The following is a 24,697-nucleotide window of genomic DNA, read 5'->3' on the forward strand; positions in this document are numbered from 1 at the left end:
CACAGGTGGGTTCAATATTATAGTCAGTAGCAAAGAGTAAAGAAGGGCATTTGCGTGCGTTCCAGCAGGAGCATTTACTGCTGCTACACTGTCAAAGGTTGCAGAGGCAAATACGAACATGATCCCGAAACTCAGAATTTTATCCGGTGCTGGGGTTCGTCCCCCCTGCCATGTAGCCCTAGGAGAGGGGCACGGGGTTTCCCTAGCCCCTGGTCAGCCTTGTTCCCCATTGGTTGTTTTGTTTTACCCTGCACGGGCAAGGACCCTCCGGTCCCGTGACTGTAACAGTTCCTCAGCAGAGCTCCAGCCATGCGGCTGGAGAAATAAACATCTCTGAAACATCTATCATGAATTGGTCCTTGTTTGATACATCGTGTTACAGAATCCCCACTGTAACAAATGGTAGAGAATTGCAAGCAGAGAGATCCCCGATCACTAAGGACAGAAAATTCATGAGTAAAAACCACTCTAGATCTCTCTCTTCTCACCTTGGTTTGGGTATTCTCTCTGGACTATGGAAGAATTGTGGGAAATGCGGCTCTCTGAACCACAGAAAGAAATGTATCTAGAATTTAAAGATCTGTGGATCCATTGTAATCAGTGAAGCTCTTCTGGAGCATTTCTATGGTCCCATTACCCCTAAAGCAGAGGATGGCCATAATCCCGTGGCTGACCACGCGGCCGCCATCCCAGGAGCATGTGACTGCAGCCGTGCCAGCAGAGGTGCCTGTGCTGGATGCACCCGATCCCCTCGGGAGCGTGCACCTTATCACAGACCCCATCCCTGTCTCGGCGTCCCCGGCCACTCGATCTCAAGTGAGGGAGCGACACTGCAGGCGCCGTGGGTGCCATGGGCTGTGTGCAGCAGAGAGGCGACCCCCACGAGCAGCCAGGAACCGGGGGTTGGCGTGGAAGCCCGCTCTGAGCACACGGCTCGGAGAGCCCTGCGGAGGGAGAAGCGGCGGTTTCCACAGCGACATGAGAAGCCGCGCAGCACAACACCGAGCTGGAACGGGGCCACTCTCAAAGCAGCATGGAGTTGGCGGAGCGGAACCGCTCACAGGGTGCAGGGCCGGCAGCGATGGCAACGCGGGGCCGTGCAGAGCCCAGACACGCAGCAGAGCAGCGCCGCTTGGAGGGCATGGAACAGCCGCAACGCGGGGGCCCAGCTGAGACATTGGAGTCGGCGAGGCGGTGGCCACGTGGAACCAGCAGCCACGACAAACACGCAAGCACGTGATAGGAGCAGTTGTAGCAACGAAAATCACAGGAACTGTGAAATGGTACAATGTCAAAAACAACTATGGATTTATAACACGAGATGATACAGGGGAAGATTTATTCATCCGTAGAACTGCCATTAAAAGGAATAACCCTAAAAATTACCTGCAAAGTGTAGGAGATGGGGAAGTTGTACAATTTGATATAGTGCAAGGAAAGAAGGGTTTACAAGCAGCAAATGTTACTGGGCCTGGAGGTATTCCAGTCAAAGGCAGTCGTTATGCATAAAATTATAAACAATATCCATCCCAGCAGCTTCCCTACCCACAGCCTACTTCCCCCTTTTACCCTATACCCAATATGAACCCTTTCCTAAGTTTACCCTATCCCCAGTTTATTCCTAATCCGTTTTTCACCCCATGGCTTCCCTATACAATTCCCTTTCCCTACGACTCCTCTCTGATGCCGAGGGGGGGATGAAAAGGAGGAGGGAAGAAATTAAACCCTCTCCTGCCTCAGTTTCCCCACAAAGCATGCTCAGAGAGTCCTGTCTCCCTTCTGTCAGCCTTAAGATGTTCCAGAGAATCTGTTTGGACATTCAAAGACTCAGGAGGGTAGCTTGTTTTATTTTGAAACTGTCCTTGTTTTCAGTGTTAAGTTCCAAATCTCTTTTTGTTAAAAATAAACAGGTGAAGTATTGGGGTTCCTCCCCCCTGCCACATAACCCTAGGAGAGGGGCACGGGGTTTCCCTGCCCCTGGTCAGCCTCGTTCCCCATTGGTTGTTCTGTGTTTCCCTGCGCGGGCAAGGACCCTCGGGCCCCATGACTGTAACAGCTCCTCAGCAGAGCTCCAGCCATGCTGCTGGAGAAATAAACATCTCTGAAACATCTTTCACGAATCAGTCCTTGTTTGATACATCGTGTTACAGAATCCCCACTGTAACAATCCGGGGGCAGGGAAAAGGCGGGACAAGGGAACGGGGACCAATGGGGAAGCTCTGGGTGAGTGACGAGGGGTAGAGGCTGACAGCCAACTGGGGAATTCAAACTGGGATAGATTAACGTAACAGAACAATGCATCCTGGGCGAAGCCTTTTTGGTCACCCTAACATGATGTGGTTCTTGTGGTACTAGGGACTTGTGTTACTGAAAACTCTCTGTCCCTTGTAATGTATGTTCGCCGGCCACCACACCTTACCCCCCATCGGCACTAACAGACTGTAATTTAATCACAGTACGGTGCTAAGAGAGATGAAAAATTCCCCTATAGCTTCGTTTCACCACAAAATTACGGTTATTCTAACAGAGAGAAGTTTGGTCATAAAACCACTTAAATGACAAAGGAAGAAAATGTGTTTTTCAGCTTTTTGCACTTCTTATAACACTGAGGAAGTAATTCATCTCTGCTGAAATAACCAAATTTAGCTATGCGTCACGATGTATGTGATATTCCATAAATGAAAGCAATGCAGAGAATAAAACCTCTAGATACTTACTTTTTAATACAATGTTCAATCTTTAGATTGCCCAAGAGATGAAGACTGCATTGCAATGTGAAGATGGATCCTTCTCCAGGACACCCAGAGGTCTAAGGAACATAAAAATCTAAATGAGGAAAGTTTGAATATAAATGCGCAGAAATACGGACTAGAAAAGATTACAAGGAGATATTTGCCCCGTTAATGCTGTTCAATGCCAAAGTGGTGCATTAGGTGAAGCTGACTTCTGGGAAGCTGATGAGAAAATTGCACTGACACTAGGAATGAGAATCCCCACCATACTGATCTAAGGAAGGAGTTTCAATCAAAGTTACTTAAACATGCATACAGAAGTATATGACATCTGCAATCTTAAAATTTTTCATAGACCCTGCAGTTTTTTGTTTCAGTCCCTGGTAATTTTCAATGATGCCAAACTATATCCAAGCAATATGTAGGATGTTAGTGTTACTGCATGAAGTCTGCTTTCCAGTAGTTGAATAAGTCACTTTACAATGCTCACTTAGTCAGGTTTCTTGCCCATTGATGAAAAATATTCTGTAAATGTTTTTAGTTTCTCTGAGCAAGTACACAGTCATCACAGAATAGGCAGCAAAGTAAATTTTGGATATATGACAACAGTAAATTCAGAAATTCAGTTATTTTCAGATTAGGTAACTTCCAAGCACCATTCAATAATACTGGATACAGGCAAATTAATATTTTTTGAAAACAAGATCACTATATCACGTTCAGTAAAACAGTGTTAGAGTCTCACCTGATAACTAGAAATGACTCATTATGTCAAACTGTTATTTCATTTGAATTACATGGTTTTAACTCCTCTTTGTCACTGAAACATCTGCCTTAGTAGATGTGAAGGTAGACATGGGTGGCAACAATAGTTTGTATGCAGCATGCATTTGACCTAAATCTACTGGCCTCAGATACACTTGCAGTGACCATCTAATTTTTCAGTGTTCTCATTTATAAATTTTAAAGTTGCCAGTCATGACTTATGTTACATTTAAAATATGTTATTTTTGGCTTGCATTCATTTACAAAGATTAATACCTGAAATCTGCTATTTACCAAAGGCAACAAAGAAGGCAACATAAACTGAAACTATTCCTAGACTGTTTAAACAAAGCTCTCTCCTCTGAAGTAGTCTCATTTTCACAGTAACAGGAACCAATATTCTTAGTCATGTCCCATTGCTACGTATCAAGTTAGGCCTTTGAGGTATAATGAAACACACTCACACTGAAAATTAATATACTGTGAGGTGTCATTTTTAATGGAATGAATAAATAAATATAAAAACTTTAGTAAGAAAACTCCATTGCCATTCACATGATCTTGGTTCTTTTCCAAAGAATTTTTACAGTTTTTACGATTTCAGTAATATCCTGAAAAAGGAGTAGCTACAGAAAAGAACTTCAGATTTCTGTGACCTTTTTGGCATATCTTATTATATGTAATGGGGAAAAAAAAGTCAGCTGCTTTTCTGGTTTTATCTATCAAAACCTCAAAATTCCACTCTTCAAGACAGTTTTTAAGAAGAAAACAAATCAATAAATTAACATTACTCAGAAAAGGGACTGGATTCCAGCAGTAGTACAGTGAGACAGTGATTCAGTTCCCTTTTTTTGGAAACCTAAGATAGGCCACACTGAACAAACTATTACTGAGAAGATATTTCACCGTGACTTAACCTTTTCAAAGTATAATTTGATATAATTTAGTTTGTGCATTTCCACACCTTCTCTTTACTCAACTTTTTGACCTTACCTACACACCTCATTCCTTTTTTACTTTGATTAAGCCTTCCATTTATTTTTTGGTTCCTCTAATTTCTTACTTCTTTTACGATATTGCAAAGAATCACTAATTCTATATTTGATCACTTGTTCAAACATTACCTTTCCTGTTTCCATCAGGTCTTTCACTTATTCTCTGTATTCAGCTAGTTTTAGTACTCCCCTATTTGACATTCCATTCATCCAGCTCTAACTCACTTGCACACACTATTGTGCCCAGGCATATAGGTGGTCTCATGATGTCAGAATTTGAGGCGCAATTAAATCAGTTCACATGGGAAATGCACATGGCAAAGAAACAGGACTGATTTACATTATTTTATATCACAACTGTCCCATCTGATATTAATATTGTCAGATATAGAAAGACATACTACAAATTCAGTACACACTCAGAAACTTATTTAATATATCAGTCACATCCTGTACAGCATATTTGCTTTCCCTTTATTTCCATGTGATCAGGCCACTTTATGATGGTTATTAACAAGTGCTATCTTACCAGTTATTTTTATTTTTCTAGATTGCTCAGAGTTAAACTCCAACTTTTTAGCATGATATCGCTTTGCCTACAGAGAATAAGGCAGATTTGTGAAGGCAAATACGTCTCTGCTACAAGATATCTTGAGGTAGACTGCAGCATGAGCTACCTCTCTTCTGAGCCTTATGCAAACTCTTCAAGGACCTGATGCATTTAAAGAATGCAACCTATAAATCCTTTTGTAACATATCGAAATGGTAAGGCTACCTAGCTACTTGATATGCATATGTTTTTACAGCTGATGCTTCCCTTTTCTGAGAAGAAAACTGGCTGCAAGACTACAGAAAGAAGCCAGGGAGTAATAGAACGTTCTCACACTGTGGGCACCAAAACAGAGTGATCCAAATTGGAAAAGAAAATAAAATAGTAAGACAAAAGAAGGAAAGTACTTTTTAGGCATTTCAAATGAGTGATTTTTCAGGCAGAACAGTGTGCTGGTGTGTGCCTTTCAGTAAGCGTGACAAATATTTACTCTTCTTAAAAAATGTCCCTGTGGTATTACATATTGACATTGACGAAGGAGAACGTCAATGGGTATTGATTGAGATGTGGACCCATACGACATGAAAACAGATAAGCTTGTTCACATGAAGTACAGTTTAAGGCTTGGAAATGTAACAACAACAGTTTTAAATAATCAGTGAATCAAGAAATGCAAAAGAGCATGCCCACATCCTACTCACACAAGAACAGGGCACAAAAGGAACTGGTCTGTGTGACAGGGAGCCCTCATTTGGCTAATTAGGCAATCAGAAATGCAGAGCATATCCAAGAGGGCACCTGCTTTGAAATTTAGACTTAGGCCTTATAAGAAGAGAGACCATGGAGTCATTATTTTGACAGTTTCCTCATCTGACAGATCTCCTCTTGTTCTTTTCCCAGAAGAACTTGTTTGAACCAGTAGATTGACATGGCAACAATGCAAAGTACCGGTCAAATTTGAAGAGTTATACCAACCTGTGTAAGGAATATGCGTTCTTTTCTCTGTAACCTATGTCTGTGTCTGGTTTTTGATCCGTGCAATGAAGCACTGTGGTGCTAGATGTGCCAAACTAGTGTATTCTGGATGATCAGATGCCTTGCTTTTTTTAGTTTTAATTGCAGGCACGCATTACTTACCTGTTTGTCATGGACAGCTTCCTTCACAATTCATTATCTCCTGTAACATCCAAATCACTGAAAGCCATATTTCACTGACTACTCAGAGCCTACTAATACGATGTCAAAAATATGACAATAACAACAATAAAATCAGAGTCTGCTCACTCCTCCACACCAATGTTTACATTTTTTTTTTTAAAGAACCAAACACACTAAAAAAGCAAAGTAAAAGTCTGTAAAGTCTTAAAAATAGACCTTCTTTTACAAGTTAGAGATGCAATGCTTTTCATTCATATGAAATATGCTTCAGTGCAATACCTGATTTTCTGCAATGAACAGTCTATTTAATACTGTCACTTAAATGCAATGTCTCTTCAAACTTTCCTCCTTGAAACAACCTGGTTTCTATGTCATGGCATCCTGTAAGCCTCTAGCAGACTGAGTGTCTCACCTGAAGTGCAGTCTTCTGCCAACTAAGAACACTCCTCCACTGTTGTTTTATAGGCCTCAAACAAAACTTTTTTGTGTATCCATTTTAAAATAATAATATGAGGAGTTTCAAGGATAAGATTTAAACTCTTGGAATCTCATGTGCTACACACAGTTCTAGCAAACTAGAACATTTGAAAATGTTTGTAGACAAGGAATTTTTGGCCTCAAAGTCAAAATACCAGGGAAGACACCGTTGCCAGAGAAGAATAAAAAATCGGAAGATAAACCCTGTACATATTGAGGTTCCAGATCAGAGCAGAACTTCTGAGAAACTCTATGTACAAAAGTCTCTAAGTGTGGGACTACACAAAATCATAGAATCATAGAAAGGTTTTGGTTGGAAGGGAACTTAAGGATCAACAAGTTCCAAACCACTTGCCATGAGCAGGGACACCTTTCACAAGACCAGGTTGCTCGTAGACCCCCCAGCCTGACTTTGAACATTTCCAGGAATGGGGCATCCACAGTCTCTCTGGGCAACTTGTTCTACTGTCACCACCCTCACAGGAAAGAATTTATTACTAATAAAGAACATAAACCTACTATCTTTCAGATTAAAGCCACTCCCCCTTGTCCTATCACTACATACTCTTGTAAAATGTTCCTCTCCACCTTTCTTGTACTCTCCCTTTAGGTGCCGGAAGGTTCTGTTAGGCCTACCCAGAGCCTTCTCTTCTCCAGGCTCTACAGCCTCAGCTCTCTCAGCCTGGCCTCAATAGGAAAGGTGCTTCAGCCCTTTGATCATCTTTGTGGCCCTCCTCTGGATGCACTCCAAAAGGTCCATGGCCATATATTTTGGCCCCCAGACCTGGATGTGGCACTCCAGGTCTCATAAGAGCAGAGTACAGGGGCAGAATCACCTTCATCGACCTGCTGGCCATGCTTCCTTTAATGCAGCCTACAATACAGTTGGCTCTCTGGGCTGCAAGTGAATATTGCCTGCTCATGTACAGCTTTTCGTCCATGAGATTGCCCAAGTCCTTCTGCACAGGGCTGCTCTCAATCCATTTTCTGTTCAGGTGTCAGGTACAACAGAGTATCTGCCCCATGAGCTCCTTTATCACCTGTGCCAAGAAAAGGCTTACAAACACGAGGTTACTTCTGTTTTTCTGAAGAAGGTCTCATACATTACCTCCTAATCAGGTGATTTTACAGCCTTACACATTAGTCTACCTTTTAGTCCTGACCCACCAGCTCTTGTCTGGCTGATCACCAGTTCCCAGGCAGACCCCCATGTATTCCAGCTTATCCCTCACACAAACAGCAACCAAAGTTGCTTCAGTTACTGTGAAAGCAGCTCACACATACGTACATATATAAAATACAAATACATCTGCATTGTTCTTCAAAAAAATACAAAATTTTAATAAATTTATGCATTTAGACTTCAATAGGTAAAAAGGTTAGAGCATAACCCATTAATTGATACTTTTGCACTGAATATACTTCCATAATGAGTCATTCCTGAAGTGAAATACCCAATAAAAAGTCTTTCACTGAATAAGAATGTTTACAAAAAAGAATAAATACAAGTAAAAGTCTCATTGTTCTAGCCAACAGTGAATATAATTCTAAAAATAATTTCAGTTGCTTCCAAACTACTGCACAAATGGCTCTACACTGAGAGCCTTTATAATATCTGTAGCAGGTAGAACAACTATTCTTTCTGCACCACGAAGCACTATTCAAAGCTAGTTTTCCTGCTTTGCTGGTTTTGACAAGCGAGCCATGAAAGAGATTTGCAAGACAATACACAAAATCAGGGAACTGCAGAGTTATTTCTGTATCCCTAATTACAAGGCACAGTTGGAGAGGCAAGGACTGTCGATGCTTTTCTTCATAGAACTCAACTATCTATCAGCTGAAAAAAAAGCCTTATTATAGCAAAAGCCAACTGGATAATTACAAGTACCTCCAACACTACTGAATAATAAAATATCTCATGTATATTTTAAATGAAAAATATACTCAATTATACTATTACTTCTAGTAAATCTAGACAAGAAAACAAGGTTTAAATTTCAAATTAAAGGATTGATCTAAAGCACAAAACCACACTGAAACTGATATAATGTATGGGAACTTGGTGAGGTTCAATGAGCACCCCATACATTGAAAGCAGTTTGGTACATATTTCTTAAAGGAAAAAAACCATCAGGTTTCTCAGTTGAACTGCCTTAACAGCCAAACATATTCCCATTGTGCTTGCTCATAACAGCATTATCACGAGGTTTTGTGTTTAGCTATTGGTCCAGGTAGGCCTGTGAACATCCCAGGAGATGGTACATTCTTCACAGATGTGGAGAGTAGACAGCTGTGAACTTCTTTCTATATACAAATGTCATTGCACAAGTCTGGGGAGCTGTATTGGAGCTGTGTCGGAGCAAACCTACTGACAATTTGTAAGCTCCATTTCTGTTCCCTAGTCCCTTGCCATGAATTTGGGAAAGGAGGTAGGCAGAGCGCAGCAATGTAAGTTTCAAAGCAAAGTTGTTGAACAAAAGTCAGAAAAATGGTACAGTAAAGTTTTAGAGTCAAACAGAGCAACAGAATTACAGTTATCTTAAAATGAGTGAAGGCCTTCAGCTTATAGTGAATGCACAGCTATGTTTTCATATTTGTGAGGAATAATAGTAGATACAGAGGATGACACTATTACGATATTCCCTACTGTAATCCAAGGTTAATGTACAATTTATACATGAACATCGCTTTTCCGAAGAGATACTGCTAAGTCATTATCAATAGAATTAAATGTTACGAACAATCTTCAGAAATAGATAAACTGATAAATAGTTTCTGGAAAAAAAAAAAAAAGGAATTATTTTTTATGCTCATTTGGAAAGCTGATTCTATTGCCATTAATCATGAGATTTTTCCCACTGCATGGCTAACAGTGAACGGCAAAGGAGACAGAGACACTGCAAAGATGAGTGTGAACAGGTGGACCTAGGTAAAGCTGAATCTCTCCCACTAGACATGCATTCTTTATGAAAGGAAAAATTAAACTCTATATAAATATAATCTTTGGCTCTACACATTGTAAAAATTTTCTTGTACTTATTCCATTTCTTCTTTGATAGTGCCATGAGTTGTTGAAAAATAAACACAACGCTACAGGAAAGCAGAAAACTATTAATCCCATTTGAACACTTTGTAGCCTGTTTTTTAGAGTACTTAAAAACAAATCATGCTTTTTTCTTCACCAGAGTGGAGAAACCTGTAGTAAAATTGTTTTAAGAAAAAAGGATCAAGGAGTTGATTCTGCTAAGCTCTTGCAAATGCAAGGAGGAAGGAGAGAAGAGCTAAAAAAAAAAAAGGCAAAAAAGTCCTTTGTTACTTCAGTCTTGAAAAAATAGCAAAGCCCAAATTACTAGCTATTATGCAGGTTTTTATGAAAATTTTCCTGCCATATTCTTCAGACATGTAATATACTAGTTCCTTCTTTTTGCAGTAAGAAAGGTGATTAAGAGAGACATTAATGCTGTAGTACTCACCACAATAATCTGGAACAATTATTGCCCCTTTTTCATTTTGAAACTGCTACCTTCAGTCTCAATAGCATAAACCACAAAAGTTTTCTTATACTTTATTGGGAAGAGAAAACTAACGGGGTTCCCTCAGAACTTCTCAAGTTCTTCTCTATCCATAGAAAATGATGAATTGAAGTAGTTTTCAATTTGGCACAATTTTTTTGTTGTTTTATTTAATGCATAAAGTAACAAGAGAATTAGTAACTTTCTGAAAGAGAAGGCAATCTTCCAACTGTGAACTCAGCCTGGGCTTTACTGTACCAGTTTTTGTTTCTATGAGAGTGAGACAGGATGTTTCCCATGCATGAAACAGGTGTGGGTATGTGAGGTGGGTTAACCTTGGCTGGATGTGAGGTGCACACCAAATCACTCAAAAACTCCTTCTCCTCAACTGAAAAGGGAAAATGTAATGAAAGACTTGTGGATCGAGACAAGAACAGGGAGAGATCACTCACCAGTAACGGAGTAACTGAGAGATCAGTTACTGTCATGGGCAAAACTGACTTGACTTGAGGAAATTAATTGAATTTATTAGCAATCAAATCAGAACAGGATAATAAAAATATAAATAGATCTTAAAACACCTTCCCCCCATCCCTGTCTTCTCAGGCTCAGCTGAATCTCTCAGACTCCTGAATCTCTCTACCTCCTTTTCCCAAGTGGTGCAAGGGGGCAGGGAATGGGGGCTGCAGTCATTTCATCACACGTTGCCTTGTCCACTTCCCTCCCATGGGAGACAGTCTTCCATAAAATGCTCCAGTGTGGATCCCTTCCACCGGCTGCAGTCCTTCAGGAATAGAATGCTCCAGTGTGGGTCCCCCAGAGGGTCACAGGTCCTGCGGGAACACCTGTTACAGCATGGGCTCCACTCCACTGGGTCACATGTCCTGACGTGAGCTTGGTGCAGCACAGGCTTTCCACAGGGTCACAGTCTCCTTCAGGTACATCCACCTGCTTCTGTGTGGAGTCCTTCACAGGCTACAGGTGGATCTCTGTTCCCTCATGGACCTCCATGGGCTGCAGGAACACAGCTGCCTCACCAGGGTATTCACTGTGTGCTGCAGGAGAGTCTCAGCTCTGGTGGCTGGAGCACCTCCTCCGCCTCCTTCTCCACTGATCTGGGTGTCTGCAGAGCTATTTCTCCCACATGTTCTCACTCCTTTCTTCCAGCTGCTGTTGTGCAGAATTTTTCTTTTCTTTCTTAAATCACAGAGGGTCTACCAGCATCACTGATGTACCAGGTCTGTCTTGTAGCCAGCACTGACTTTATTAGACAGGGGAAGCTTTTGGCATCTTCTCATCAAAGCTGGTAGCCATCCACTACCAAAATCTTGCCAGGCAAGCCCAGTACAGTACAAACGATTATTGTGAAAAAGTTTGATCCTGAATGCCTTACCTTGCATCCAAAATACGTTGTCACCGTGGATTGGTTAGTACTTTGCCATTCTACAAGCTCTGGTAACTTATCATGTACCTGAAGCCTCTAAGACTGAACAGGTTAATTCATGTTCATGTGCCTCTCCTTGTTTTATGAACAAGCATGAAAATGTAGAGACGATATCTCCGTTCTCCTTTCAAACTATTTATGCATAACAAATATTTGAAGCAATAATATTAATTTTAAAGTACTAGCTTGATAAAAGTTACAGACCTTATAGAAAAGTTCAGCTTTAGTTCTTTGTAATTGAAGATAAACATCCAAAATGTATTTTCTTTTTGCTCCTTCAAATTTGGTTTGAAGAACCTCTACTTAAATATCCTGACTTAAGAGAGAATTGTGCCAAGCTATGCTGAGAAAACACAGGTTGTCCAACATTCATTGCTGCTAGCTTATGCACACTACAGCATCAATTCTACTCCATTGTAGTAGAATGTTAATGACAACTGCTACAACCTGCAGAGATGTTGAAATTAAATGGCCCGTAGTAGGATTCAGACCCTCTAAAGGAGTCAATTGTACTGACAGAACTATTTCTTGCTTTAGAAAACTGATGTGCTATAGAAGTCTAACTAACAATGTCTTTTTTATTTGAGCTACATATTAAAAGTACTCCTTCTGTTGAGATTTACCTGCTGCAGAGAAGAAAGGTTTAAACTTCCTCTAATTTATTAAGGTACCATCCATTGTACCAGCATTTTACATTTATTATTATAAGCATTATACAGCATTATACAGCATTATACAGTATTATACATTTATTTTCTATAATGACCAGTCTTGTGAAATAAGATTTTTTTTTTTTTTTGCTACCCTGAAAATGCTGCTTGGAATCCATTTATTTAAAGATCCCACAGCACTCCCACAGCATTCTTCTGTTGAAGTCGCCTGCTCATATATTAGAGAGGTGTACCCTTCAATGGGTGAGAAATCTAGCTAGGTGGCCAGGCCCAGTGAAGTGCTGGTGAATGGAGGTAAACCCATTTGTGGCCAGTCACAAGTGGTGTTACTTAGGGCTCAGTATTGGGGCCAGCCCTGTTTAATATCTTTATCAATGCTGTGAATGAGAGCATCAAGTGCACTCTCAGTAAGACAAACATGAACAGTTAGAAAAATACAAGTGTTTACAGCTATTTCAAAATTACCATGTTAATATTTACCTCCTGAAATAGCTGACAATAACCTTTTGGACACAACTGAAAGTGTGAGACTCTTTCATTTTATATATAAATACTCTTCATAATAATTATCTTAAGTTGAATTAAAGTATAATTTAAATGTGCACAGAAGGACACTCACAAGCTGAATTACAGAAGAGAACACACATCAGTTAAGAATGCTACTTGAAATTATTCTCCTAAAATAATATGCACTGTGAAATGTTAACACTTGAGACTTTAGATTATTTTGCTTTTTTACTAAAAAATAAAAGTAGGTATATTCACAAGTCTGGTAACGGCCTAAGGAAAGATTTTTTTCTCTTTCTCTCTGCTTCTTGAGCCCATAACAAAAGAACAAGATATGACAGAAAGACTGAAATCTGTGTGAAAGTAGACTACATAAAATAGCACAGAATAAAATGTGCAATTGCTTAACACAAAACCTTATTTCAGAAAATTTATTAAGACAACGACCAGAACTTTTTATTAGTCTCACTAAATGTCATTTATGACTGAAGAGCAAAGATACAGATGAAACCCTATTTTACCAGAGCAAGACAATGTCATCTATACAATTGTCATGGCTTAACCCCAGCCAGCAAACAAACCCCATGCAGCTGCTTGTTCACTCCCCACCAGCTGTATGGGGGAAAGAATCAGAAGGATAAAGATGAGAAAATTCATGGGTTGAGATAAAGGCACTTTAAAAAGTAAAGCAAAAGCCACATGCAAGCCTAGCAAAACAAGGGATTTATTCACCCTTTCCATGGGCAGACAGGTGTTCAACCATCTTCAGGAGAGCAGGGCCCCATCACAAGCAGCTGTGACTCAGGAAGGCAAACATCATTACTTTCTACATCCCCCACTTCCTTCCTCTCCTCCAGCTTTATATATTTAACATGACAGGTCTGGCATAATCCTTGGGTCAGTTGGGGCCAGCTGTCCTGCCCGTGTCCCCTCCCAGCTTCTTGTTCACACCAAACCTCCTCACTGGCAGGGCAGTACGAGAAGCAGGAAAGACCTTGACTCTGTGTAAGCCCTGCTCAGCAATAACAAAAACAAATCTTTATTATCAACCCTGTTTCCAGAAAAATTCAAAACATGTTCCCCTACTTGCTACTGTGAAGAAAACTAACTCCATCCCAGCCAAAAGCAGCACACCAATGTAATGTGTTATGCTAGCATTGCCTACTTATATTTTGAAGGCATGAATTCATAGAATGGTTTGGCTTGGAAGGGACTTTATAGATCATCTATTTCCAATTCCCCAGCCTTGGGCAGGGATACCTTTCACTAGCCCAGGTTCCCCAGAGCCCCATCTGACTTAGCTGGGAAATTTCAGGGATGGCTCATCCACCACTTTTCTGGGCAGCATGTCAACTTCTACTGCTTTTGGTACAATGGATTATTTTAAAATACTTGGGTACAAGTAATTCGTATGTAGCAGTCAGATCATAGAAATGCACTTTTTCCACTCAAGCCATTTCTCAAGGGGCAGATTGGGAAATTTAAAATAAATTTCAAAGGCTAATAAACTTTATTATATTTAAACATATTAACAGATATAATTTCAGAGAGCTCTGTAGAAATTAAAACACACAGTACTGTTAGAATATGAAGTTTAAACTTTCAACCATTATAAGGATCACTAACCTTCATCAAAGTAACTGTTCTTTGCAACTGTCTACATAACAAAGAGTAAGGAAGCATAAGGACTCACTCTTTCAAAACACAAAGAGCTGTGAAAGAACAAAGAACAATGTTGAGCTTTCTCCCAACTCTCCTGTTGTCCAGCTTCTTATTTACACCGCATGACTTTTAGGAGCTTAATAAATATGTGTTACTGTGACAGATCAAGGAAGAGAGTAATTGTCTTACTGTAAAGGAATAGTAAAATATATTACCATTGTTTTCTTCTGTATTAAGATTTTTAAGAAAAAAGAAAAACACTGCAATTGCATCTCAAGAATTTCAACAACAATTATACGGACACAGATTTTATTTACATTTTCACATCTGTTATATCGAGGCCTTAATTCAAATTAAACAAATACAATGCAAATGCGGCACTAAGGAAACTTGAAGTAATTTGGTTAACTCATCTTTGTTCCTGGAAAGTATAAGCAGCTTCCTTAATCTATGATACACTTAAGACAAAATATATTGTTTCTCAGGGGGATTCTATATGAATCTTAATTATACAGTTCTCAAATTCTAAATGATAAAAGAAATTTGACAGAAGACTTTTCTGTGGCTGCTATTTTTGATCCATCTCTCAGAAGGAGCAAACCGCCACGAACATTCTTTAAGGAATCATTCTCTCAAGTTGCAAAGATGTATTTGAACATCAATAATAAAGCCAAGTCTGTCACTCTAGCTTAGAACAAAGCTTTTCAAACTTCAGAACTGCCACAGGGATGCACTTCTTTTGAGGAACAAATCCAAAGTGTGACTCAAGATTTTATGTCTCCTGTGGAACAGTGGTGCTTCCTTAGTGCTTCTTCGCCTTTTTTTCTCTCCTCCATCTTGCAGGGAGGATGTGCTTAAAAAGTTCAGTTTTTGTTTATTTCCGTGTCTCATTGGGAATAGGAAATCATGGAAATTCTTTTTCTCTTCCCTTTCCCTCTCCACCAATTCAAGCTAACTCACATAGGCTTTTTTTGGGTTTGAAGAGATTTTTATTTTGACTCAGAAAAGCCTAACCAAGTAGAACTGATACCCTTGAGGGGAATGAAAGTTCTTTCATAAGTAAAGGCAACAAGTTATTTTATCTGTTTAAAGAGCAAGGTTGTATAGAGATTAAGAGTAACAATGCCACAAGAATAAGCTGGAATGATGCACTTCCACCCAGGAAAAGAAACCACTGGGATCCAAAGGTAAATAATATCTTTATTTTTTCCAAAGAATTTCCAAACACTGGGATTAAAAGATGTTCTTTAGCTGCATGGCAAGCCACAGCATGCAATAGGAAAAAAAAATAGCAACATTGTGGGTGAATTTAATCCCTGACATTATTCTTTTGGCTTCAGTCATGTTACAGCAGAATAAATTCATCTGTCTCTTCAGCAATCACTAGTATCTCTAACGTAAATTCATTTTGACTTCTTTTTATGATTCATCTAGGAAATAAAGTCAGACAGGATTATTTTCATGTAAGATGTACAGTAATTTCACACTTAACCTGGATGGCAAGAATTACTGTAATCAGACCATCTTTTTTTTTTTTTTTAATGAAAAATTATTTAGAAGGAAACACAGTAGAGTAAAGCTACTTTACAGGCTGCTTGCTCAGACCTACTTTGCAGGCTGCATCTCACAGGTGCCAAATCCCACCCTTGACAACTATTCCACCAAATTCAGCAGAAGTTTTCTGGTTCACATTAGTCAGAGACTTCATGTCTCTCTTCACTTGTTTCTCCACATTTTCTGCTACCTTCAATTGAAAGTAAGTGAAAAAGGACTATTTTGCCAGTCATTAATTTTGCAGTAAGAAGAAATTTCAGCTGCAAGTGATTAACAGAAGGAATGAGTTAGAGTTGAAATGCAACATTTTAATATATAACAGTAGTTGTAAACATACATAATCACAAATATGAAACCAGTCCCAGTGTTTTCTACTGAGGCTTGAAAGTTACTAAAGAGTATGAAAGAAATCCTTTTGACAATTCTTCCCATTCACATTGTCCTAATCATGTAACTGTGACACATAAGCTCTCCATTTGTATGCAAAATAAATGCAGATGTATTCTTCACTGCTCATGCCCTCAACAGCAAAAAAACACCACACCACTTAACAAATCAAAATATACCCCAAGAAAAGAAGAAAAAAAGGAAGGAAGGAAGGAAGGAAGGAAGGAAGGAAGGAAGGAAGGAAGGAAGGAAGGAAGGAAGGAAGGAAGGGAAAAGAAAGAAAGAAAGAAAGAAAGAGAAAGAAAGAAAGAAAGAAAGAAAGAGAAAGAAAGAAAGAAAGAAAGAAAGAAAGAAAGAAAGAAAGAAAGAAAGAAAGAAAGAAAAAGAAAGAAAGAAAGAGAGAAAAGAAAATAGTTATCACATGTAGTTTCTTAAAATTAAAGCCTACCAATACTTTTGAAATTGAAGCTGAAATATTTTTGAAGGCCCTCCATCCTCAGTCTTTTAATAATCTCATAAATTACTGTATGTTCTCCAAACCCAGAGTGGTTGCCATTTGCTTAATTTCTTATTTCTGACACATATGAACAAGGAAGAGTAACTCAATAAAAGTGACAGAGGTACCCTAAATGTACACCAAGTGTCACACTTCTCAGGTTCCTTCTTTGGAGGACTAGGTCCCTGGGAATGGATCAATTACATTTTCATCACATTGCAATTGATTTTCTTTCAACGTCTTTCTTTCAGATTTTATCCCTTTCTTGCTGCTGGACATTCTATCTCTGTACAAGCTTATGTTAGCCTGCAGACTTCTATTCAGGCTGTTCAGCACTTAGAGTTTCTTTTCCCTTTTCTTGTCCACAGTTGTAGCTCCTACAAGAGGATAAACTCCACCCAGGCCCTCATTCAGGTGCATCTAAGAGCACATGACACCCTTTTCCTTCAACAGCTCTGTGAATTGCCAGATTTGGAGCTTTTTCCTTTGAGGGCCTGGGAGATGACTGCCCAAATAAGGAGCTTCTCATAGGTAGACTCTGCTCAGAAGTGAGTGACAAGGAAAACAAGAAGGAGACATCTAGGGTTTTCATCTTGTAATAGCATAATTGGGATATTCATGCAGTTGCCACTGTGTAACCAGTAATGAGACAGCCCACGCTCTAAAGCATTCAAGCCTTAGTAGACTTAAATGATCCTCTACATTGAGTTTGCGTGGCAGGGTGTGGGCAGAAGCGGGGGCTGCAGAGGCAGCTTTTGTGATACATTTTATGTATCTGAATCCTTGGAGCTTCAAAGTCAGAGATCTCCTCTATCACAAAAATGGCAACACTTTCCAGGACTTCATTCTGCATTATTGCTGACTTTGTGGCTACAACCAACTTTTTAGTTTAAATTCATTTGGCAAACTGGAATACTGATGCACTTTGATTAATTTATTCAGGGAAGAAAGAGTCCCTAAACAATCTGTCCTTACACTGTACAGTCATCAATCCAACTTGTAATCTCCTTAAGATGTCTCTCTAGTCAGCTATTCATACTTAATTCTCAGCAGATTCTGTTGACAGACACTCATCCTTGCTCATCAAGTTCATGAGCCCTCTTAATCTGCACATATGTTTAATATGAACTTTGAGATGTTTCATAGGCTTGGGTTTATTCATTATTGAAACATGGAGTTAACTGGGCAGATCTTCTCAAATGCACAGGAGACAGGAGGGATTACAATTGCAATACTGAGTATTACGCTTCTTGGTGATACAGTTGTTCTCTACTCTTCAACAGATAACAAAGAATCACATTTATTATGTGTGTTTTCTAAGATTCCTACAGTTTCTCCAGTTATAATTAACAGTGTAATTCACTGCATTTTACAGAAATTTTTACCTTCTGTACGGTGACATTTTCCTCTGTTACTAACATATTCAAAAGTGCTCTTCCTAAACCACTAATATCAGCTTGCAAAAAAATGACATCTTAAGATAATATGCCATGATGTTGCAAATTTGGGGACTTTAATAGTCCTCTGTCTTTACTTGAACCTACCCAAAATAGAAGAAACACACATGCTGTGAAAGGTGTTATTTCGAAGCACCTCTCTTTTAGAATCCATTCTTGAGCATGTATTTTTTTTTTTTGCTTTGCACTTTCCCCATGAGGTAGTTCTCTCATGATAAATCTTGCAGCTAGAAGCTGGAAGCAGTTAAATACTATAGATCTATTTCCTATCATAAAAAAATAAAAACAGGCATAGTATGAAAACAAAAATATTAAGTTACCATCCTTTTCAATTAACTGCCTTTTCTAAGTCAGGATATGAGCATTAAATGCATTATGCCCTCAATTAAAAAGGATCATGATTAAATTTAGATTGTTAAAAAATTTTCTTTGTATATTGTCTGCAAAGTAAGTTCTCCCAAACAGTAAAAATTCATTTCTCAAAATAAAAATATCAAAGACAAATGCTTGATGAGGCTGTTTGAAATCAAACTTGAACCGCAGGAGTTAGGGATGAAAAGGTCAGCTGCCTTATCTATTTTTAAATGTCTCAAGCAACAAGGATTCTCTATTATTCCTTAGGAGATAAGTACATTGTCATTCAGACCTTTTCTTATTAACTCTAACTGTAATCTTATTTTATAATCCTTTAATTATAAAACTTACAGTCAACAAGGCAATGCCATGCATGTATAACATCCTTCTAAAGATATTAAGGATCAATATTCCTTAATCCAGTGCCACCCCAGAGTGATTAATTATAACCATGTCTGTGTTCTGTCAAGAGCCCATGGTAGGTACACGTATTTATCCCATTTATAAACTAAGTAAACTTACCAGACTGATACAGAATGAAAGGCTTCATGCAAGTTTAAGACACATTTCCCACTGTGAGGTAATATCCCAGTGGAAAAGAAGAAAAGCTTTTCAGGATGGAAGCTCAACATTAGCCAAGTAAATTAAGCAACTGGCTCCTTCTGTAACAAAGATGAATCTGCATGCTTAAGAGAAACAATTTAAAATAACCATGCTGTCTCTTACAGTAGGACAGAAAAGATTAAACTTCAGAAGGAAACATTCTCTTGAAGTTCTGAAAGAATTCACAGGGGGACTGGTAGCATGAACTAACACGTTACATTAAACAAGAGTAATCTGAGCCAATCCTAGAAATCCGGAAAGTTAACTGAGGGCAAATTGCAAGCATTGTTACTCAGGATATCTGGTAGAAACAGTCTGCTGGAGCGTAGCGGGTTCGGTTTGAAACTGGGCTGAAACACCAATTTAATGTAGTGGTTTGGTCCAAAATACTCATTACTGTTTATCTGCTGTGAGATGAGGATTAGGAGAAATGCAAAGCAGGCACCAAACTTGAAAGAATATAAAGAAGTTTATTAACAGACCTAAAAGAAGAAGAAAAAAAAATTATACCACACCTTCAGAACTCTTCTCCTCCCCCCACCTTCCTCCCTTCTCCCACTGACAATGCAAAAAGACAACCCTTGAGATGTTCAGTCTATCACTTCCATAATAACCTTGTTCAGTCCATTTAGGAAGAGGAGTCTCTCTTGCTCATGCTATGAAAACATTATCACAATGAGACAGCCGCCCACTTCCAAATAACTTTGTTCAGTCCATTTAGGAAGAGGAGTCTCTCTGCTTGCATGTGAGTCCCTTCCCCCAACTTGCAGCTTTTCCCGCAACTGCTTTCAAGGGTCCACTCTTGAAGGTTTTTGGGGTACAATTTTTAAGGTTGAGCCGTTCAGAAACAGAAGTTCTCTTCACCCATCTCTGGGAGCATTTCATCTCTAAGAACAGAGGCCCTTCTCCTTCCCTGGGAGCAAAGGGTCGTCTTCATCTTCATCTTTAGGACTATCTCTGGGAGCATCTCTAGGAACTGAGGTTATCTCCTTTCCCATTTGGAGCAAAAGTCCTCATCGCTTCCATCTCTCCCTGTCCAAACTTCTCATGAAATTACAGCTGTGTCAGAATCTGCCTATCTCAGCGTAGGTGCTTTTGCTTACAAACCGAACCTGCTACATGGAGAAAGACTGAGGCTTCCAAGTAAGCTGTCTGCAACAAATGGGAACTAAGGTTTAAGGTTTGCACACATGGTTCTTTTAAGAATCTGCTCAATAAAAGTAATGAGATATTTCTAATTTTCTTAATATCAGCTGACATATGAATGTGTTCCAAAAACAAGCTAAGATCAGGAATCTTCTCCAGTTAAGTGGAGATCATTGTCAAAATACAACTGATCAGAAGAACAATCAATAACAGACATGAAAGAGTAGCATTAATCCCAGGCGGATGTCTCAGTTTACGAGTCACAGTAACAGTGGAGTATGACTATGAGAGGACTCCACATTAAAATTCTGTCGTACTCAAAATTTCCATGAGTCTGAGCAGTGCAAGTGGTAGGATGGAGGGGCAGTGAAATAAACTGTTCTGTCTAATATATTCAATTCAATAGTTTTATGAAACCTTTTAAGAAATCAGGTCACAACAAATTTTGAAAGTGTCAAAATCTATTGACTTGTTCAATATTGTGGTCAGAGTCTTACTTATAAAAAATATCTTTCTTCAAACACAAACTAGTCAATCCACTTGACAAAGGCTGTGAAAGTCACCTGGGAACTGAGATGGTCACACTCTTTCTATCATACTATTTGTAGCATTTCAAGTGTCTGTACACATACTCTATGCTGTCATTTTAATATCAGTTTATAACAGTTCTTGTCAGACTATAAAATATTTGAGGAGCAGGAACCATCTTTGCTGATATCACAGAGCAGTGCAAACATATTCTCAGTGGGTTTCTTTAAGCACAAACATAGTACAAGCAATAGGATCAGCGGATTTTTACACTATTAGTAACTATTCAGACAAGCAATTCCCCACCTGAAACAAAACCAGTCATTCAGACTAAAAAAGAAAAAATTAAAATCATGAATCTGTATTTGAAAGCTTAAGCGTTGGAAGATAAATTAAGCATTATTATTTCCCTATTCACATTTCTGTGAGCACTTTGAAAATATCACTTTCAGTTAGTAAATCCAAATTTTAAGTACTTTCCCTTTTAGCCTTTCTTTCCTGAATCTTATATCTAGAAATTAATGACTAGTTCAATATATTGCTGTGGTCACAATGGTAAAGGTTAACATGGTCCCATTGCCTGAGTCAAGAGAATTTGAAAATAATCATTACACTCTTTTCCTCCTCTCTTGGCAACTGCTAAAGGCCACTCTTATAAAGTTGCATGAGGATTTGGCTTGATGACATAAGTCCATTTGAAGATTCTGGTTTGTTGCTTTATCTAATTGGGAGATTAGGATGCATTATCAAAATTATTAACCCACAAAATCGTTGGCATTTCAAAAATTAATCTTTGACTTTTAAAGTCAATATGAATTAAAGACTGGGGTTTCTTTGACTGCCAATATGCATATACAATCGAGTTGTAATAAGCTCAGTTTCTTCCTTAAGCAAGACAGGAATTTAAATAAAGATATTTTACTGGTTTCCTTTACCTGTATAAGTTGTCCATTCAAATTTCAACTTGATGTGTCTTATATATGTATGCCTAAATAAATACACCAAAGGACAGAAAAACCCTTATGAAGAGAATTAAAGAAGATAATGATCCTTCATCAGCTGAGAACTTAATGTGCCATTTTTAGTGCTGAGTTTTACATGTGCATGACAAAAGCTGCAGTTTATCAAATGGGAGCCTCAGAACTTTAGGGATGAGTCTGATTTCTCATTACTAATAGACATGGTGATGAAGACAGGTTTCAGCAAGCAAATGGACAAGTTAAAACATCATCAGCCAGCTTCCAGTCATGTTAAGACTTGGACACAGAATGCTACCGCTGGCTCTTCCCCCCCCCCCATCTTTCAAACTGAACCATAGTCTTCTGATTGAGGAATCTGAATTGGGCAACAGAAAGACAGGGTCCTGGAATTCAGCTGGAATAAGACTGAGTTTTGACAGGCCAAGTTTTATTGCAGCAACCCTGGGTCTGTTACATGGTTCACACTTCTTCTCAGTTGACTTCAGGGATACCACTTTTCTCTCTTGGTCATATTTATTTTAACACTGTCAGTACCTTCGCTGACTCCTCTTCATACCAATGTTTGCCCAGTTGGAGTTGCATTCTGACAGCAAGACAAAAGCAAAGGTGTGTCGACTCTTTCCGCAGGTTTTCAATAAACCACAGGCACAAACAAACATTAAATCACATTGATGTTTTTAACACTCCTGTTTCTACACACATTCATTGCATTGTTGTACATGTAAGTGATCCTCATAATTCTCAGTTGAACAGGAACCCAACCAAAATATAGTCTAATGAATCAAATAACTGCTAGTAAAGTGATATAAATTACTACTTATAATTTACAATTTGTATGCAGTCAACAAGGAAAATTAATACTTATTTTTCAAATTTGATTAGATGCCTCGTATCTGTAATTAAAGGTAAGTGTTTTGGATTTTAAATTTATACTCTTGTTAATTTTAAGAATCATCTATCAAGGGGAATATAAGTTGGCCTGTGAACTTTGAATATTCTCCAGGGCTTTCACAGAGATAGGACATTTTGCTTGAGATTGTGGACCAGATCACCTCCTACATCCATCTGCTTCACAGTAAATGGACATGCATACTTAATTTGGGTGTTAAACCATAATAATTCTTTGTGAATTAAGCCCAGCATGCAGCTCATTCTCCCACAGTGGGATTGGAGAGAGGGGGAAGGATAGCAATGAGAAAATGTCTGGATTGACGCAAAGACACTTCAGTAGGGAAAGCAAAAACCATGCACAAACAAAGGAAAATGAGGTATTCATTCACCACTTCCCATTGGCAGGTAGGTGTTCAGCTATCCCAAGGAACACGAGGCTTCATCAAGCTTAGCAGTTACTTGGAAACACTAACACCAACACTCGGAATGTCCCCCCAGCTCCATGTACTGCCCATGATGTCATATAGTATGGAATATCCCTTAGGTCAGCTGGGGTCAGCTGTCCCAGCTGTGTCCCCTTCTAACTCCTTGTGCACCCACAGCCTACTTGCTGGTGGGTTGGGGGGAGAAGGAGGAAAGCACTTCAGCCATGCCTAAAACTTCCCTGTGTTATCAAAACTACTTTGGTCACAAATCCAAAACACAGCACCATATGAGCTGCTATGAAAAACATTTACTCTTATCAGAGCCATAAACCAGCAGAGCATTTAAACAAGTTATTTTGCCTAGTATTTTTCAGCACTTGCAGCAGACCTAGGCTCTTTTAGAACAGTCTCTGGAACCTCGTCTGGGTACCTTTGGCATCTCATATCATGCCAGGTGTCTGTAACCAGACAATAAATAGGTTACAGGCACTTAATCACTACAGTTCATAGCACAGCACTCTACCCAGCTCACGTGTTTGATTCTTAAGAACAACTGAATACATGCATATCATAAGTGCTTAGGAAAATCAGCATGAGTCCTATCCTACAAATGGAACAGCCTTTTGCCAGAATGGAAGTGTAGCTTCAACAGTTTACTAGAAAAAATGGCATGCACTTTATTCCTTGGTTCAAAGAGTATTAACATTTTTGCAAGTGCTTTTAATTATGAAATTTTTGTAAACAGTGACTTTAAAAATGTAATGCGAAATTTGCCCAGCTTGATGAAAGCAATTTTTAAAATCCCTTATAGCAGTCAACTTAGATTTTTAATTGTGTAGAAAGCTTATTTTCTACAGAGGTAATTATACAGAGCTATTTTGACAAATACTAATAAGACCAAAAACCAACTTCAGATCTCCAACCAGATTTTTGCAGTATTCTGATGTACACTGCACCACTGCAAAGCTCTGAACAGAATTAGCAGCCTTACTCTTTCATGCTTAGCTCATCACATCTCTATAATTGGAAATTGATAGTGTCAATATAATTGCAATTAATGTCTATACTCATGTTAGAACAGAAAGCAATGGAGTTGTTTCAGGACAACACTGAAAGTCCAGACAAGTGAGCAGGAATCCTTAGTCATGCCAATGTTTCTGGAATTTAGCGTAACATCAATGTCGTTACTCTGAACTATATGTATGAAGCAACTGTTAAGATCCAATTATTAGGGTTCTTTAGAAATTTCTCTGCCCAAATTAAGGTGCAAATGAGACCACACTCCACTGACAATAGTATGGGTTTTATTTGATGGTAAATATGAGAGAGAGAGAGAGAGAGAAAGAAAGAAAGAAAGAGTAGAAAATAAGTGGCAGGGACAGAAAGAGTGACAGGGACAGAAT

The 24,697-nt window shown here is 38.9% G+C and overlaps 1 long non-coding RNA gene across 1 annotated transcript; it reads left to right on the forward strand.

Moving 5' to 3' along the window:
• Nucleotides 1-2,290: 2,290 nt before the first annotated feature.
• On the forward strand, nucleotides 2,291-17,038 carry LOC116448775. The gene is made up of 3 exons (XR_004242120.1): nucleotides 2,291-2,380; nucleotides 11,084-11,087; nucleotides 17,027-17,038. It is a non-coding gene; the product is annotated as an uncharacterized LOC116448775 (long non-coding RNA).
• Nucleotides 17,039-24,697: the final 7,659 nt, after the last annotated feature.

The sequence above is a fragment of the Corvus moneduloides genome, chromosome 1 (genome assembly GCF_009650955.1).
Source record: "Corvus moneduloides isolate bCorMon1 chromosome 1, bCorMon1.pri, whole genome shotgun sequence".
NCBI classification, from domain to species: domain Eukaryota; kingdom Metazoa; phylum Chordata; class Aves; order Passeriformes; family Corvidae; genus Corvus; species Corvus moneduloides.